The sequence below is a fragment of the Chrysochloris asiatica genome, unplaced genomic scaffold, assembly GCF_000296735.1.
Source record: "Chrysochloris asiatica unplaced genomic scaffold, ChrAsi1.0 scaffold00313, whole genome shotgun sequence".
Classification (NCBI taxonomy): Eukaryota; Metazoa; Chordata; class Mammalia; order Afrosoricida; family Chrysochloridae; genus Chrysochloris; species Chrysochloris asiatica.
Window position 1 is genome coordinate 1,898,965 of NW_006408831.1, and position 17,819 is coordinate 1,916,783.

At 39.9% G+C, this 17,819-nt stretch overlaps 1 pseudogene; it reads right to left on the reverse strand.

Annotated features, from left to right (window-relative positions):
• Nucleotides 1–2,645: 2,645 nt before the first annotated feature.
• Nucleotides 2,646–3,637, reverse strand: LOC102817739 (annotated as a pseudogene).
• Nucleotides 3,638–17,819: the final 14,182 nt, after the last annotated feature.

Sequence of the window (17,819 nt, forward strand, 5' to 3'; positions counted from 1 at the left end):
TAATCATCTGGAGGACTTGTTAAAACTAATGTTGCTGAACCCTAACTCTGATTCAGTAGGTCTGGAGGAAGATGTGAGAATTTTTATTTTCCAGAAAATTCACAGATAATGATTATATTACCGGCTCAGGGATCAGAGTTTGAGAACCATTGCTCTCTGACAACTTTCTTTAACAAGCAGTCTGCCCATTCTGACTCTTCGGTCACTCTGCTCTGAATGGTGTTGGCAAATGTCCAGAATGCACCGGGGCTGACACTGACTAACGTGTTGGCTGTGACCTGCATTATCTACAGGTTAGTTGCAAAATGGAACAATTAAGGATTTAGACATCAAATCACAGGAAATTACTATGAAACACCACTGGCTAGAAAGCCTATAAAATTGCTGCCATGCCTTTGTTTTTTATCATACATGTGCATCCTGCTTAGCTCTCACTTATTCCACCCAACATGAGACCGCACCCTGAGCAAACAAAAGACTGCCTGTGTCTAGTAGATGCCATCAGAGAATGAGGAGGATTATAGACAGCCAAAAAAATACAAGTCAATTTTGTTAAAAAGACTCTGTTGCTGATGAAAAAGAATGATGTCAATTTAATTTGATAAATATCCATACTCATTCTATAACAGTGGTAGAGTGGAAATCTGAATTTCTGTTGCCTCCAAAGATGGCTGCTGCTTCTTTTTTAACCTTTTAAATAGGATTTGAAAATCCTATTTAAAAGTTTAAAAAAGTTGATTTTAAATAGGAAAGTTTATGGAACAAACTGGTCTTCCATTCTGCAATTCATACACATTTTGTTTTGTGAATTTTATTGCAATTTTGCCAGTGTAACAGCCCTCTTTCTACTTCCTCCCTGTGTTTATTGTATCTATTCCTCTTCTGAGCTTTAACCATGGCAAATGCTGCCCTTTTGATCTGGTATGGTTGGCTGTTTTAAGAAGTACATACCTTCCTGGTGAACCATTTGGCGGTGGTGGTTATGTGCCGTGGAGTTGGTTCTGACTCATAGCGACCCTGTACAGGGTTTCCGAGGCTGTAAATTTTTACGGGAGCAGAAAGCCTCATCTTTCTCCCGCAGAACAGCTGGTGGTTTTGAACTGCTGACCTTGTGGTTCGCAGCCCGATTCGTAACCACTACGCTACCAGAGCTCCTTTGTTCACCATATAGTCCTGTCTATTGTTTGGCTGAAAGTTGAGCTATGGGAGTGAGTCTAGTTCCAAGCCTGAAGGGTGACTAAAGGCCATAACGTTAGGGGGTTCCATCAGTCTCTATCACACCAGTAAGCCTTGTCTTTATTTTTTAAATTTTTATTTTAAATTTTGTTTCACATTTTCTCATATTCTACCCAGGACCTCTTATAGTGAGCCCTTTCAGTACAGACAGTAGGAGTAATTAGGCACCATCTAGTTCTTTGGGTCTCAGGGTTGTGGATGTTTACATAGTCCACTAGTCCAGTGGACTAATTGTTTCTCTGTGTCTTTCTTCACTCTTGTTTGCTCTGGATGGGGAGAGACCAACTGTTGCCCTTCACACAGCCTCTCCACAAGCTTTTAAGATCCCAGTTGCTACTCATTAAAGTAGGATGTAGAACATTGCCTTTGTAGACTATGTTGTGCAAATTGACCTTGTGTCCCCCAAGACCCAGCAATTCATTCCCTTAAGGTGTTTGGTTATGACTAAGAAGTTTTTATAACTCTGCCCGTTGGTTCTGTTCATGGGTATATTTACAATGCATGTAAATACATTTGTAGAAATGTGCTCTGTCAAACTTAGATATATATTAACTCTGATTATTTTCTATGCATTAGAACTTAATGTGACTATTTCATATGGACTAATTATTGATTTGGAAGATATAGCTTTTCAGAGTAAAAAAATAGAAGCATACTATATTTTAAAATATATTTGAAATATAGGCTGATGGGGTTTGCAAGCGGAAATTTTATCATGCTGATTAATAATTCATTGAACTTCTTAGACATTTACCTTGTGTATTTTTTTTTTTTAATCCATCATCAGTGCTTTTTATTGATGGTCATATCTCTATGCTAATATATCAAAAATACATTTGGACAAGTAAAGAAAAATATACCCTAGTTCATTTCTTAAATAATCTTATCCCTTAAATTCCACATTGATAAATCTTATAGTTCATGAGAAACATTGTGACAACATATGCATTATGTAACGTACACTACATATATTGAAGGGTAAATCAAACAGAATAGGACCTGAAATTCTGGGAAATGCCATTCAATTCTATTTCTGTATTATTAATGTACACAACTCTGGAAGTAAAAGACTCTTGCAATATTTCCAGGATGATAATAAGTTTCTCACAGTAAATAAAATTAGCCCATGCAGCCCAGGGCAGTTACACACAAATGGGCAGCTCCTATAAAACAATAGCAGTCCTCTGGTCTGTCTCTCATCATCATCATCATCATCATCACAAAGGTGGTTCTTTGCACTGTAGTGCTGGCCCAACTACTTCCTTCCCAAGGAGTTGGGGGCAGACCTTCTTGCACAGAAGACAGTCCTGGTCACTTTCATTTCTGCAGCATGACTTGCTCCAATATTTATATATTTCAGTGATTCGCCTATTCCAATGCATATTCCGATCAAATGACATCCAAAAGCATCAGTAGATCATCACCCTGACTGTATGTGCAGCAAAGGCTTGGCCTGGTACAAACTCTGGGCGATCAATCAGTTGAGAGAAGTCTGTTTGTGGCACTCTACGTGGAGGAGGGCCAGGAATTGGCCATTTTTCTGGTTCTATCTTTTTTCTCATCTTCTCATCCACAATTTCCACTTCTGTACTATCTTTTAAAGACTCTAATATGAGATTAATGTTTGTAGTGAGAGCTTGAACACGATGGAAACCAGCAATCAAGGAAATAGGCAAGAAACCTTGTTCATCCATCTTTCTTCTAAGAAAGAAGTCTCGCTCCAAATTTTCTATACTGAAGTAATACTCAATTTGGGGCTTAATATACACTTTAAGCAATGCTTCTTCCACAGGATACACCTGTACACCTGTACCATCATCATAGTAATACATCATACTGGTATTAAGTTCTGTTTGAAATGGCTGATCCATCCTTTCAACATGTTCGCGATAACCATATGAATAATCAAAATTCGATCGACGATTTCCTCTTCCTCATCCTCTTCCTTGTCCTCTAAAGGAACCTCGGATATTACCACCCTCACTTCTTACACTGGAAACTTCATCTTGATCATCTCGCTTTTCTCTATCTCGCCTCCAACTTCGTGTATCATTTCGCCTATGTTATGTGTTGTTTTATTTGCTTTAGGTTGACATCTTGAGCTATTCCATGATCCGGGTCTTTCTTGACAATCTGGTCTTACATCATCTAAATGGAGTGGTACCCACTTGTGCTTATTAGCTCTCTTCCGTTGATTACTTGACTGAGCCTCATCTTCACTGACATTTTCACCAGGACAATCTAATTTTGTTTCTCGGTTTTCTTTGCTCTCACTGTTGTTTTTATTTTCACCCTTCTCTTCTTTTTCTTTTCTGTTTTGTGGTTTCTTATTTCCTTGGCTTATGATACTCTGATATCCTCCAGTGTTCACTAATTCTCTTGGTGTTGGCCAATTTGCCATGTCGCTGAAATCACTAGCCTTACTGGTTTTCTTTGTCTTGAGTTTTCCTGCTTTTATAATTTTAGGGGAAGTGAGCTCGACTCTTGCACTCTACCGGGCCGCACTGCGGTGAATGCCCCAGGAGCCTGCACCACGGCCTGCTGAGGGGGAGGGCGAACCGGGCGGTTCTCCAAGTTCTGAATTTCTTTATATATATATTCGTTTGAGTCTCATATTTAAAAATTTAAGCTGAGCAGCGAACTGACATAGTGTCTAGAAAATCTATTTGGATTGATTTGACAAAATTTAATTTGAGACATTGTTCCCATTGTTGTTGTTGCTAAATGCCACTGAGTCAGTTTCCACTCATAGCAACTCTGCATAGGTGGTGGGTTTTGAACTGCTGACCTTGTGGCTTGCGTCTTCTGTTAGGTCATAAAGTCACTTTTCAAATCACAGACTTCCCCAAATGGTTACTCCTTCCCTAATGTTTCCCATGGCTACTTAGGATAAGATGGCAATTGTTTTATTCATCCTATTAATCTCTGAGTGTTATTTATCTAAATATGTACCATGTACACTTAGAATGATTGCACTGATGCACATAATTTAGGATGGAATTGATTTAAATAAAATTTATTTAAATTTAAATTACCACCCTGGGAGACTGAATGTAATAATTTTAACTGCAATTTCCTGTCTGTTATTTGATTTAACCATATTATGGTTCTCAAATCAGATAGATATAGTTTCATTTTGAGAAGACCAACACTATACATTTCAAGTGGTGGTTGATTTTGATAATGCCTCAAATTATTTTTGATGTTTAATCAGGAAAATGAAGCCATTTGAAACAAATAGTTGTGGATTCATTTAGGAGTTTATCGTCTCTGATTCAATAGACTTATGATAATTTTACTTGACATGTTTTTACTACAATGTTAATATTTCAGCCAGTACACAAAAACGATGTACGTTTTTTGTTCGCATAAAACAAAACATGCTGAAGTTGTTCTAAAGACACATAAAAATGGTGAAATATAAATGACTTGGAGAACAAATCTTTCAGACCACCTCTTGGCTTCTTGGTGGCTAGTTACAGCAGAGAAAGTTATAAATCCTCATATCTGTAATCACTCCTTTTGAGATAAAAACATAGGAGGTGAAGGATGTTTTACTGAAGAATCTAATCTGGCCTTAAGGCAAGAAAAAGACTACCATTTCAATGAATTTTGGCCTGGCTTCTGTATAGGATAATCAACTTGGGTGACTTTAAAAGTTTGGAACTAGCTAACAAAGAATTGCCAGTGTATCGAGACATAGTAATGTGAAATTCCATCTCCACTGCAGATCTGTGTCTCTGTGCTGATCGTCTTCCATTTAGTGAGCCATCTTATTCTCTTTTGTTGTTGTTGGTAAGTGTCTTCAAGTCAGTTCTAACGCATAGCAACCCTGTGTAGAGTTTCCAAGAAATGGCGGGTGAGCTTGAGCCACCGATCTTATGGTTCAAACAGACCTTGCAGTCCAGAGCATTAACCCACAGTGCCACACCAGGACTCCTCTTATTCTCTTAGTCTACCTTAATATGAATGTGCTGCCTTTGAACTTGGTGATGGTTTGTCCTTTGCATGTGTTTGTGTGTGTGTGACTTTAACACCTATCTCCAGAATATCCTGGAAGAATGAGAGGCCATATCTGTAGGTTAAGAGAAAGATTTGGGAGAAGCATGACCTTGGAATACTAACACTTATGCTGTATTGTCTGGACTATCATAAACATAATTGTCTCACATTGATAGAATGTGAGAGATTTTTCAACTTTCCCCCAGCAACACACACACACACACACATATTTCTTGTGGTGGGTTGATTTTTCAAAGAACCAATACTACCTCTGCTGATAGTTGTTGTTGTTGTTATGTGCCGTTGAGTCGATTCCAACCCATAGCGACCCTGTATAGGGTTTTGAAGGAGCAACTGGTGAGCTTGAAGCACTGGCCTTTCAGTTCAAATGACTTTGCAGTCTAGCACATTAGCCCACAGGACCACACCAGGGTTAATAGTACAATCCATTAATATTGAATGCTTGATAGGTATTAACTCTTTTAGTCTTCACAGCAATCCTATGATGAGTATTTTCCTCATTTTCCAGAGGAAAAATCTGAGACATATAAAGACTAAATAATTTTCTAGAATTCCAAATCGTAAATGATAGAGCTGGGATAAGGTTTGGCTCAAGATCCTGCAGTGGGTATGCATATGTGCATAAAACATCTTTTTAAATAGCTCATCAAAACTGCAGCAAGTTCTGCTCAAGGTAGCAATTGGCCATATCCTTCAGAAGGATTGATTTTATGGTGCTTTTTTAAAATAGGCAAACTCTCTTCAGGACAAATCCCACTCTAAGACTGAAACTCAAAGGGAACACATAAGCAGGCATGTAAGCTTGCTGGCAACAACGTTGGTCTACTGAAGAGTGAAGGAGAGGAAAGACAGCAATGAGGAAATGGACTGAGTTCAACCACATTCCATAAACTCCTGTTGACCTAGAGATGAGAAAGGAAAGAGGAAGGGCTGGTTGGTCCAAAGTGTGATGAGACCTGGGGACTCCAGAGCCCATGGACAAGGACATAGCCACGGAGGGCTAGAGCTGAGAGTGAAGCATCCAGCTGATATGAAGTGAGGGGAGATGCATGAGAACACCCAAACTTGCAGATAGTACCCATTTGACCTAGCCTCAATGGCTTGATAATCAGAACTCGACTAGAGGAATACGAAAAAACCCCCAACAATTTTTGATAAAGGAAATGAGTTAAATAGCTATAGTTTGATGAACTTGACCTATACTCATGGATGTAGTAGCTCAAAATACCAACAGAGAGGGAAGGAGTCTTTATATCAAATATTAATCCTATTCTCTCTGTATACAGGGTAGATAGGGACAGGCAATTTGAACATTGGCTACCTAAAATGAGAGGGTGATAAAGGCATGAAGTGACTGGTTTACAAGTTTTTAAGAGGGAGTTTAGTTTAAGAGTGTGTGGGGGAAGTCTCCACTGAGTAGTTTTCATTTTGTCTAGATGGGTCTGGTGAAAAGAGATGGGGATAAAATTCTTATGATTCAATAGTGAATAATTGTTGTCATGACTAATTGTGACTGTCACAACTATAAAAGTAAAAAATTTATCCCAAAAATGGGACATTGTTAATCTTATAGTCCAGAAACAGAGGACCCTAGCACCATCGAGGTAGAAGAGCACAAGCAGAATTCAGGACCCTATCCAGAGAAGCAGCGAAGGGGACATGGAGAAAGGGAGCAGCTGAGGACTCTAGACTCATGGAAAGAGAGGGACTGAGTGCTGGCAGCCAGGAGGCAGACTTACAGAATGTGCTCTTTGGTTGTTTATTATATATTCCTAAGTGTTTTTGTTTATATGTCCCCCCGCCACCCAACCCCTGCAAAAATAAACCCAAATCCTAGAGAGAATGGAAGCAAATACTTTGGAATGATGATGCATGGAGGAGACTATAATCATTGCAATGAAATGATGGTATAAAGCCGATGTTCTCCCATGTAAACTATCACTCAGTTTACACACACACACACACAAAGACAATCTGTCTATGGAGGAGAGTGAGCGTGTCTGGACTTCTGCTGATGGAAATGTTCAGCCAGAGTACGTTGTGGGTACATAGCTCAGGAAAGCCAGAACCGCCTAGAAAAGAGCAACTAAAATAGCAAGGTCATAGAAGAGCTTTTTTATGAAGCAAGTATATAAAAAAACTGAAGACATTTCCCCACTCCCCCAGAACTTCACCTACTCCTTCAGAGTCAGCAAAATATAGAGGAATCACTGTTCTGGAAGTTGGGAGATTAGTGTCTTCTTGGCTATTCCTTTAACTGGCTGTATGAAGGTAGGCAATCCTTCTAGTATTCTTAGGCCTTGGTTTTCTATCTATAAAATGGAACCTGAGTTCCCAGGGAATAATTTCTGCTTCAAGGCAGTATTGGGTAGCAGTTAGAGCATGGATTCTAGAATCAGACTACCTGAGTATGTAGCCTACTTGTAAGTTGGGTAATCTTTGGCAAAGTTTTTTTTTAAGTCTCAGTGCCTAGTTTCTTCATCTATAAAATAGAGATCATAGTTTTCTATTTCATAGAGAGCTGGAAAAAAATGGTTTAGTACATCTTGTTTAAAACAGTGCCTGGCATTTAGTAAGCTCTTAGTAAATGATAGTATTAGCATTATCAGACACACTATGGGTATTTAATATTGTCTCAGAGTCCAACTTTGCACAACTGAAACTCTATCTGTTTGTCTGCCTATCCTGGTATGGCACTGGACTGATAACCTCAAGATTGGTGGTTCAAACCTACCAGTCCTTTCTCAAAAACCCTGTATAGGTTAGCTATGGGTTGGAACAGACTTGATGACATTTAACAACAACAAATCTATCTTGGGTTCTTTTTCTGGATTTTTCCCAACGTAAGAATCTTGAGAAATCAGAATTCTCTTTGTAATTCCATTCTGTCCTCACCCCTGCCCAAGCAGAGACTCCCGAACTCTAAGTTTCTGTCTAGTCAGAGATTCAAGCAAGTAGAAGCAAGAATTGGAGGAAAAGGAGAAAAAGGGACATTAAGGCAGGAAGAAGGGCTGAGTATGTCACTACAAGTTGTGCATAAGTCAGGAACCACTTAGGTAGTCTAACATGTATGAAGCTTGTTTGGCTTTTACAAAGTCAATGCTGTTAAATGAGTTTAGGCAGTTGAAGGTGTTTGATCTGTAGAGTGGGTCCATCCTCTCTTTTACCACCACCTCTCTTCCTTACACCCTCCCTCATTCCATTACCCTCGATTCCTCCCTTCCCAACTACCCATTGCCATCATGTATGTGTCATGATGTCAGGGAGATGTCCTGTTGCCACTCTAGAAAGTGCCTATCTCTTAACAGCCTTGAAAATAGGAATTTCATGGGTCTAAGACATTGCCAGAGCTGCTCCCATTCTCCTGTAGAGGGTGAATGAAATGAGATCATTTTAAGTTGAGATTTTATGAAAATTCAACATTGTAAAACCATCTATAAAGCAAACAAAATTCTATGGCATTTTCCCTTAAATAGGCTTCATTTAAATTCACATGTATCTATGTAGACTAGCACATCATTTAAATTATGAGTTAGTTTTGAATATATATTCCCTAAAGCTTTGGATTTTAGGAATGAAAGGGAGTTGTGAAATCACTGTGTTCCATGTCAGCATTTTTGAGATGAGGGAACTCAGAAATGGGGAGATGAAGAGACTTGTCCTTGTTCACAGGGCTAATTAGTATTGTTGAGGCAGGAATGAAAATTTCAGTCTAAAGCTACTTTCATTACATCACAGAGGACCCCTCCTCCAAAATGTTTTCATTATATTGCAAAAGGTTCCAGAATGTGAGGACAAATACAACTTGTAGCATGAACACTTCATGCAGAATTGTGCTTTAAGGGTACAGGACCTGAACACAGACCAGAAGGGTTTAAATCTTATTTATCTCACTTACTAGCTGTGAAACCCTGTTCAGGGTCACTATGGGTTGGAACCGACTTGACGGCACTTAACAACAACAACAACAACAATTAGCTGTGTGGTCTTGAGCAAGTTATTCGACCTTTCTGTGTAGTCACAACTTGATGTTAAATTCTTTGTAGAATGGTCTGCTTTATATTAGAAGCAAAATTAGTACTAGTGGTAAGGGTGGTGGTAGTGTGCTGTGGAGTTGGTTCTGACTTGTAGGGACCCTGCACAGAGTTTCTGAGGCTGTAAATTTTTACGGGAGCAGAAAGTCTCATCTTTCTCCCTCAGAACAGCTGATGGTTTCAGACTGCCAACTTTGAGGTTAGCAGCCCAACTTGTAACCACTACACTACCAGAGCTCCTAAATTAGTGCTGTTGTTGATGTTGTTAAGTGTCGTTGAGTCGATTCCGACCCATAGCAACCCTGTATAGGCTTTCTGAGGAACAGCCGGTGAGCTTGAACCACCAAACTTGCAGTCCAAACGGCTTTGCAGTCTGGCTCATTAACCCACAGTATCGTACCAGGAGTATGTACATCAGAAACCATTTATATATTTCACTGAAAGACAGACAATGGATATATAGTAAGTAAAGTTATAGTTAATTTTGTCAAACAGAGTATTTAGGGATGCCTGCATTCTATGTCAAGAAATTTGGAAGACAGCCGCCTGGCCAACCAGCTGGAAAAGATTCATATCCATGCCCATTCAATATAAAGGTGATCCAAAAGAATGAGAAAATTATCAAAAAATACCATTGTTGTTGTTGTTAGGTGCCATCAAGTCAGTTCTGACTCATAGCGATCCTATGCACAACAGAATGTAACACTGCCCGTTCCTGGGCCAACCTCACAATTGTTGCCACGCTTGAGTCCATTGATACTGCCACTTTGCCAATCCATCTCGCTGGGGGTCTTCCTCTTTTTCTCTTACCAAATATGATATCTTTCTCCGGTGACTGGTCCCTCCTGACAATATGTCCAAAGTATAAGAGACGAAGTTTGGCCATCTTGGCCTCTAAAGAGCACTCTGGCTGTACTTCTTCCAAAACAGATCTGTTTGTTCTTTTGGCAGCCCATGGCACTTTCAATAATCTCCTCTAACACCGTAACTCAAAAGCATCAATTCTTCTACGGTTTTCCTTATTCACTGTCCAGCTTTCACATGCATATGAGGTTAGTGAAAATGCCATGGCTTGGGTTGTGTTGTTGTTATTAAGTGCCGTTGAGTCGGTTCCGACCCATAGCGACCCTGTACAGGGTTTCCGAGGGTGTAAATCTTTACGGGAGTAGAAAGCCTCATCTTTCTCCCGTGGAGCAGCTGGTAGTTTCGAACCACTGACCTTACGATTTGCAGCCCGATTCGTAACCACTATGCTACCAGAGCTCCTTGGGTTAGGTACACCTTAATCCTCAAGGTGACATCTTTGCTCTTTAACACTTCAAAAAGGTCTTGTGCAGCAGGTTTGCCTAATGCAATATGTCATTTGATTTCTTGACTGCTGCTTCCATGAGTGTTAATAGTTAATCCAAGAAGAATGAAGTCCTTGACAACTTCAATCTTTTCTCCGTTGATAAGAATGTTGTTTATTGGTCCAGTGGTGAGGATTTTTGTTTTCTTGACATTGAGATGCAATCCATACTGAAGGGGCTGTGCTCTTTGATCTTCTTCAGTAAATATTTTGAGTCCTCTTCACTTTCAGCAAGCAAGTTTGTATCATCTGCATATCGCAGGTTGTTAATGAGTCTTCCTCCAATCCTGACACCACGGTTTTCTTCATAAAAATACCATATTCAAGTAAAATTTTGTCGAAGATAATTCAAAAAGAGTTGCAGCAGTCCACTGATAGGGGAGTACCAGAAATTTAAGCTAAATTCAAAAGAGGACAGGGAACAAGAGATACCATTGCTGATATCAAATGAGATCTTGACTGAAAGATGTTTACCTGTGTCTAATTGACCACATGGAATCCTGGTGTGGCACTGTGGGCTAATGCATCAGACTGAAAATTCATTTGAACTGCAAGGTCGGTGGTTCAAGCTCACCAGCTGCTCCTTGGAAACCCTATACAGGGTCGCAACCGACTTGATGGCACATAACAACAACAGTAACAATTGACTATGCAAAGGTATTCAACTGTGTAGATCATAACAAATTATGGATAACATTACAAAGCATGAGAGTTATAAAACTTAATTGTGCTCATATGGAGCCTTACGAAGAGGCAACAATTTGATCACAACAAGGAGATACTGTGTGGTTTAAAATCAGGAGTGATGTGCATCAAGTCTGCATCATTTCAACATACTCATTCAATTTACGTGCTGAACAATTACTCCAAGAAACGAACTATCTGAAGAAGCACATAGACTGGAGGAAGACTCATGAACAACTTTCAATGTGCAGATGATAAATATCAAAGACACAATGTAAAGAAAACAAAAATTCTCACAACTGGGCCAATAAGAAATATCACAACGAGTGGAAAAGATTGAAATTGTCAAGGATTTCATTTTATTCGAATGCACCATCACTATCCATGGAAGCAGCAGTTAAGAAATCAGAAAGCATATTGTATTGAGAAAATCTGCAAAAGATCTCTTTAAAATGTTAAAAAGTAAAGCTGTCACTTTGAAGACTAAGGTATGCATGACCCAAGCCAGAGTATTTTCAATCACCTCATATAAAGTACTGATGTCTTTAATAAATGTTGATGAAGAATATTGAATATACCATGGATAGCCAGAAGAATAAAGAAATCTGTCTTGGAATAAGGACAAGCCAGAGTGTTCTTTAGAAGTTAGGTTGGCAAGACTTTGTGTTACATACTTTGGACATGTTATCAGGCGGGATCAGTCCCTGGAGAAGGACATCACGCTTAGTAAAGGAGTTGTTGTTTGTTTGTTGTTATGTGCTGTGGAGTTGGTTCCGACTCATAGCGACCCTGTACGGGGTTTCTAAGGCTATAAATCTTTACAGGAGCAGAATGCCTGATCTTCCTACCGCGGAACAGCTGGTCGTTTTGAACTGCTGACCATAAGATTAGCAGCCCAATTCATAACCACTACGCTAACAGAGTTCTTTTAGTAAAGGAGAGGGCCACCAAAAAAAGAAGAAGCCCCTCAATGAGATGAATTGACACAATGACTACAACAATGGGCTGAAACATAGAAATGATCATGAGGATGACGTGGGACTGGGTAGTGTTTTGTTCTGTTGTATATAGTCCTGGCGTAGTGCTGTGGGCTAATGCATCAGACTGCAAAGTCGGTTGAACCACAAGGTTGGGGGTTCAAACTCACCAGCTGCTCCTTGGAAACCCTATACCACGTCGCTATGGGTCGGAATCGACTTGATGGCACTTGACAACAACAACATATATGAATTGGAACTGACTCTATGGCACCTAGCAACAACATTCTAGATTTTTATCTAGGTCTTTCCTAGTGTAAGAGCCTTGAGACATCAGAATTCTCATCCTAAGTAGGCACCCCCCTAACTTTTCATGCCTAAGAATATATACCCAGACAGAACTTGCCCTTGGCAATTGCCTCAGTGTCCAGTCCAAACTCACTGTTACTGAGTCAATTCCAAGTCCTACTGGCCACCCTATAGGACAGAGTAGTACTGCACCATAAGGTTTCCAAATCTGTAAACCTTATGGAGTCCTGGTGTGGCACTGTGGGTTAATGCGCCAGACTGCAAAGCCGTTTGAACTGCAAGGCTGGTGGTTCAAGCTCACCAGCTGCTCCTTGGAAACCCTATACAGGGTCGCTGTGGGTTGGAATGGACTCAACGGCTCTTCACAACACAACAACAACAAACCTTTATGGAAGCAGACTGCCACGTCTTTCTCCCACAGAGCAGCTGGTAGATTAAATTTTCCAACCTTTCGATTAGTAGCCGAGTGCTTTAACCCCTGTGCTTCCAGAGCTTCTTGTGTCCTGACCAGTATCTCAAAATTAAATGACTGGAAAGATGAATGCAGTGATACCGCTAGGATTTGATATAGAAATAGCTTTGGAGTAACTATCTGGTTGGATTAGCAATGAGGAGACTTGAACTAAAGCTGCATTTATAGAACAAGTCCACAATTTTTATTTGCAGGTAGCTGGAAATAATCAATGGTGGTGATTTAAGAGTGTGGCCAGTATCTCCTCAGGTCATACATAGGAGGTATCAACAAATGAATGAATGAATGAAATCAGTAGAACTAGAAGGTCTTTCAAACAGATACTACTCTGAGGTACAACCTCTAAACTATACCAGAGGGGAAAGAATATAAAAATGGGACCTAAGTGGATTAATTGGATATAATTGGGGTATCATTTTTAATGGTTGACATCCCTAGGGTGGAAAAGTCTGTACTATAATGGTTATAGTGTACTTCCAATGTCCTAGCAGGCAGACAAATGTGAATTGGTCTTTGACACAAGACCTATGGCCCACAGCTTAGAAAATAAGGTTCAAGAGTGTGTATACTTGAGACTGGAGGAACCCGCGACTATGGTCCTCAACCATTCTTCAGGTTTGGAATGGAACTCACCCTCGTGGTCCAATTTGCTGCCAAGCAGTAGATAGGTATACAAGGGAGACAACAGCAGTAATAAGGTATGTTCATCATGGACTAGTCAATCATTCAAGATCCAACGGGCAACCTTTACCTAAAGGCAAAGTTGAGAAGAGATGGGAAAGACGATGGAATGGAAATAGGAACCGCAGGGAGGAAGCGCGGGAACAGTTGTTATATGGAGGGGATTGCAATCATTGAGATGAAACAAAGCATATGTTTTGTTGAATGTAAAACTGATGATTTTCTCTGCAGCCCTTCACTCAATTCACACTAAAAAGTTAAAAAAAAAAAAAGTGTGTACTTGTTGATGAGACTCTTATTATCTTTCTATTTTATCAACCATCATCCACCCAAAAAATGATTCAGCCTTCATCAATGAGGTGGTTTAAGTGAGCAAGTTTAGAGTTAAGATTGCTGGCTTCAAACTTTTGTTTTAACGAAGATGATGTTTAGGAACAACTTTCCATCTTTATGGGAAAGAAATTCATATGAGTAGAGTATTATTATTGTGCTTATAATGCAGAATGATCCAAAAAATTAGTCTATTTTGATACATGAGTGATAATAGAGATTTTGTGTTGAGTTTTAAATTTCCACATGACTATGAATCACTATACCTCATTTACATCTTCCTCCAAGAATTACGTGTCTTCTTTTTGTTTACAAGCTCCACCTTCTTCACGTAATGCCAATCTCTACTTTTTTGTGCATTAATTTTTATTTCAGTCTTGAAACTTGTCTGACTGGTCTTTGCTTCTGAAGACATCAAGGTATACAAAGGCTTGGAATTCCTTGCTTGATGACTACACACACGATTAATTGAGTGAACAGCAAATTCCCCTAAGATAGCTTTTACATAGTTACAGAGAATCACTGGTACAGTTCAGCAGTTGTGAGAAGCCATCAAGTTGATTCTGACTCATATCCACTCCATGTGACAGACTAGAACGACCTCCATAGGGTTTTCCAGGTTGAGTCCTGGTGTGGCGCTGTGGGCTAATGTGTCAGACTGCAAAGTCCTTTGAACTGCCAGGTTGGTGGTTCAAGCTCACCTGCTCCTTGGAAACCCTATACAGGGCTGCTACGGGCCGGAATTGACTTGACCACACTTAACAACAACAATTTTTACAGAAGCAGATTGCCACATCTTTCTCCTGCAGAGCCTTTGGGTGGGTTCAAACCACCAACTTTTTGGTTAGCAGCCAAATGCTTAACTGCTGCACATTTCAGTCATTAAAATATTGTTTTCTTTTTAAATGATAATATTTATTAGAAAAGCAAATGACTTTATTCCTTTTTTTTTTTTTAAGTCCAGAGGGTTTTTTTCTTTCTTTTTAGTCTTTATGGCTAGACTTGCTTTAGAAATTAGAATTTTTTTCTCCCTGTTTATTGGGGCCTTTTCCATTTGATAAACACTGACTTTTTGAGGGAACTGAAAACTGGCTGGTTTGATTTTACTTGTTACTTCTGAGTTAATTTACCAATATAATTAATATTAGAATCCATCAACTTTTGTTTCTGATGCTAGGATGATTAGCTCTGGAGACATAAAGCAAAAAAGAGGGGAAAAAAGTATGCCAGGCATAATGGCAGTGATAACATTCCTTAACCTTCCTGCTTCCGCCTACGTTTGTTTACAGGCACGTCGGTCTGTAATGTCTCAGAATTAATCACTGTCCCTTCAGTCTGGAGAGAATTGAGAGGTCTCTTTTCTGAGCTTCTTGCAAATGGACAATAGAAATCACTCACTGACACCAATTCCCTCTTCTAAGGAAAGGAGGTCGCTGTTTTTAACTTGTAGCCCCTTAGACCCTCTTAGCCAGCAATATCCTCTTGAAATAGCCCATTAAAATATCTTTAATTTGTTCACAAAAATGAATTTCAGCAATGCTATTTTCATTACCCCCACTTAAAAAAAAAAAAAAAAAAATCCCATGCTTAACCCTTTGTGAATCAGTGGGACTTTGAAGTCCTTTAGTAAAAAATGCTCCCAGTCTGGTGTGCTAGAGTGTCAAATGTCCTGTTAACATTTGCAGTTGCCATTGATGACAAATTGTCCAATGAACAATGTAATAATCAGTTACTGGTTTTGTTTTTCTCCAAAAGGGGGCATTACATTTTTTGATAAGAGCACCTAATTTTAAGTTGCTAAGAAACTGAAATTCTGTGTATAAGGGTTATTCTCTAAATTTATCTCCTTCCCAAATACGCCTCCTTTATGTATTTATTTATTTTTAATTTCATTGTTTGTTCCTGCCACAAAAGTTACGGCTTCATCTCTCCTTTATCTGCCTACCATTCTCTTCTCCATCGTCCCCCCACTCTGGTTTCCAGAGCAAATTTGGAGAAGAATAAGGACAAAGATAGAAGTTCATGGTAGAGAGTCCAAGGTAAAGGACGAGAGAAGAAGGAGAAGCTGAGAAAGACTAACAGCTGGTGAGTGGGAGACTAGGCCTGTCATCAACACTTCTGGCTCCTTCGGCATTATCTAGCCAACTGAAGGGCCAGACCTTGGCCGCTGCAGCTATCTCTGGTTTCTGCTTATGAGTCTCTGTTCATCAGGACAGAACACCTCAGAAGGCAATTGGCTATCTCTTCTTTTGGCTCATAGGGTGATTCTACCACTGTACCCACTAGTCTGACATCATGGAAATCTGACAAGACTGCCTTGAGGATACAGAACAGACCAGCTTCTTTCTCTTCTTTCCTTTATTTCACTCAGAGAGAGGCCCAGAGAAGGAGGAAGCTGCAGGCGTAAAAGTCTCCCTCAACAAGGGAGCTCTTGTGCAATTTACTCTGTAGGGAAAACAATACTGTGGGGGTGTCGTTTTCATTTGTTCGGTTGCTGGCATGACAATTTAAACAGTGCTGCTTCCCTGATCTGTTTGGGCTTGGTTTTCACTCTTGCATAATGCACACGCCTGGGTCCTTTGTGTTGTGCAGAACCGAGAGCCCACAGATACCTGGGTTTGGAGAATTCCAGGGTGCTCTCATTTTAACACTTATCCAGAAAGTCCAAGATCTGTATATTTTTAAAAGCTCATAATCTTATTACTAAACAATATATTAACATTAAAAGTCACTTAAAATAATTAGCACTTATTTTTGTTGTTGTTGTTAAGTGCTGTAGAGTTGGTTCCAACTCATAGTGGTGCTGTAGTGGTTTCAAAAACCATAGTGGTTTCTGAGGAGCAGCTGGTGAGCTTGAACCGCTGACCTTGCAGTTCAAACAGACCTTGCAGTCCACACCAGGACTACATTATTTTATTGTTGTTGTTGTTATGTGCCGTGGAGTTGGTTTTGACTCATAGCGACCCTGTACGGGGTTTCCAAGGCTATAAATCTTTACAGGAGCAGAAAGCCTTGTCTTTCTCCCACAGAACAGCTGGTAGTTTCGAACTGCTGACCCTAAGGTTTGCAGCCCGATTCGTAACTACTGCGCTACCAGAGCTCCTTGATGTATAAAAATACATTCATTTTTAACTCTATGTGCACATTAGAATCACCTGGGGAAAAACGAACTCACTGCCAACAAGTTAATTTGACATAGTTGCCCTGTAGCAGTTCTGGTGTGGTGCTGTAGGATAAGCACTGGACTGTTAACCACAAGGTCAGTGGCTCAAATCCATTAGCTGCTCCTCGGAAACCCTACAGAGTTGATATAAGAAGGAACCAACTCAACAGCACTTAGCCAATTGAATCTGAATTGATAGTGGTGGGGACCAGTCACCTTTATCTTTAATAAACTCCTTGGGTGATTCTGATGCAGTGGGTGGCAATTACTGACTGATAGAGGAGAATATTTAAAAACAACTAGTTTACTCTCCAGCCAGCTTAGTATCATGTCTTTCTCTGCTCATATTTCCCTCTCTATCCGTAAACTCACCCAAACCCATTGTCTTTGAAGCAATTCACACTATTGCAACCCCACAGAATTGCCCCATAGAGTTTCCAAGGCCATGAATTTTTATGGAAGCACACTGCCTCATCTTTTCCCCACAAAACATCTGTTGGACTTGAACTGCCTACCTCTTGGTTAGCAACCCAACACTTAATTCACTGTGCCACCAGGGCTC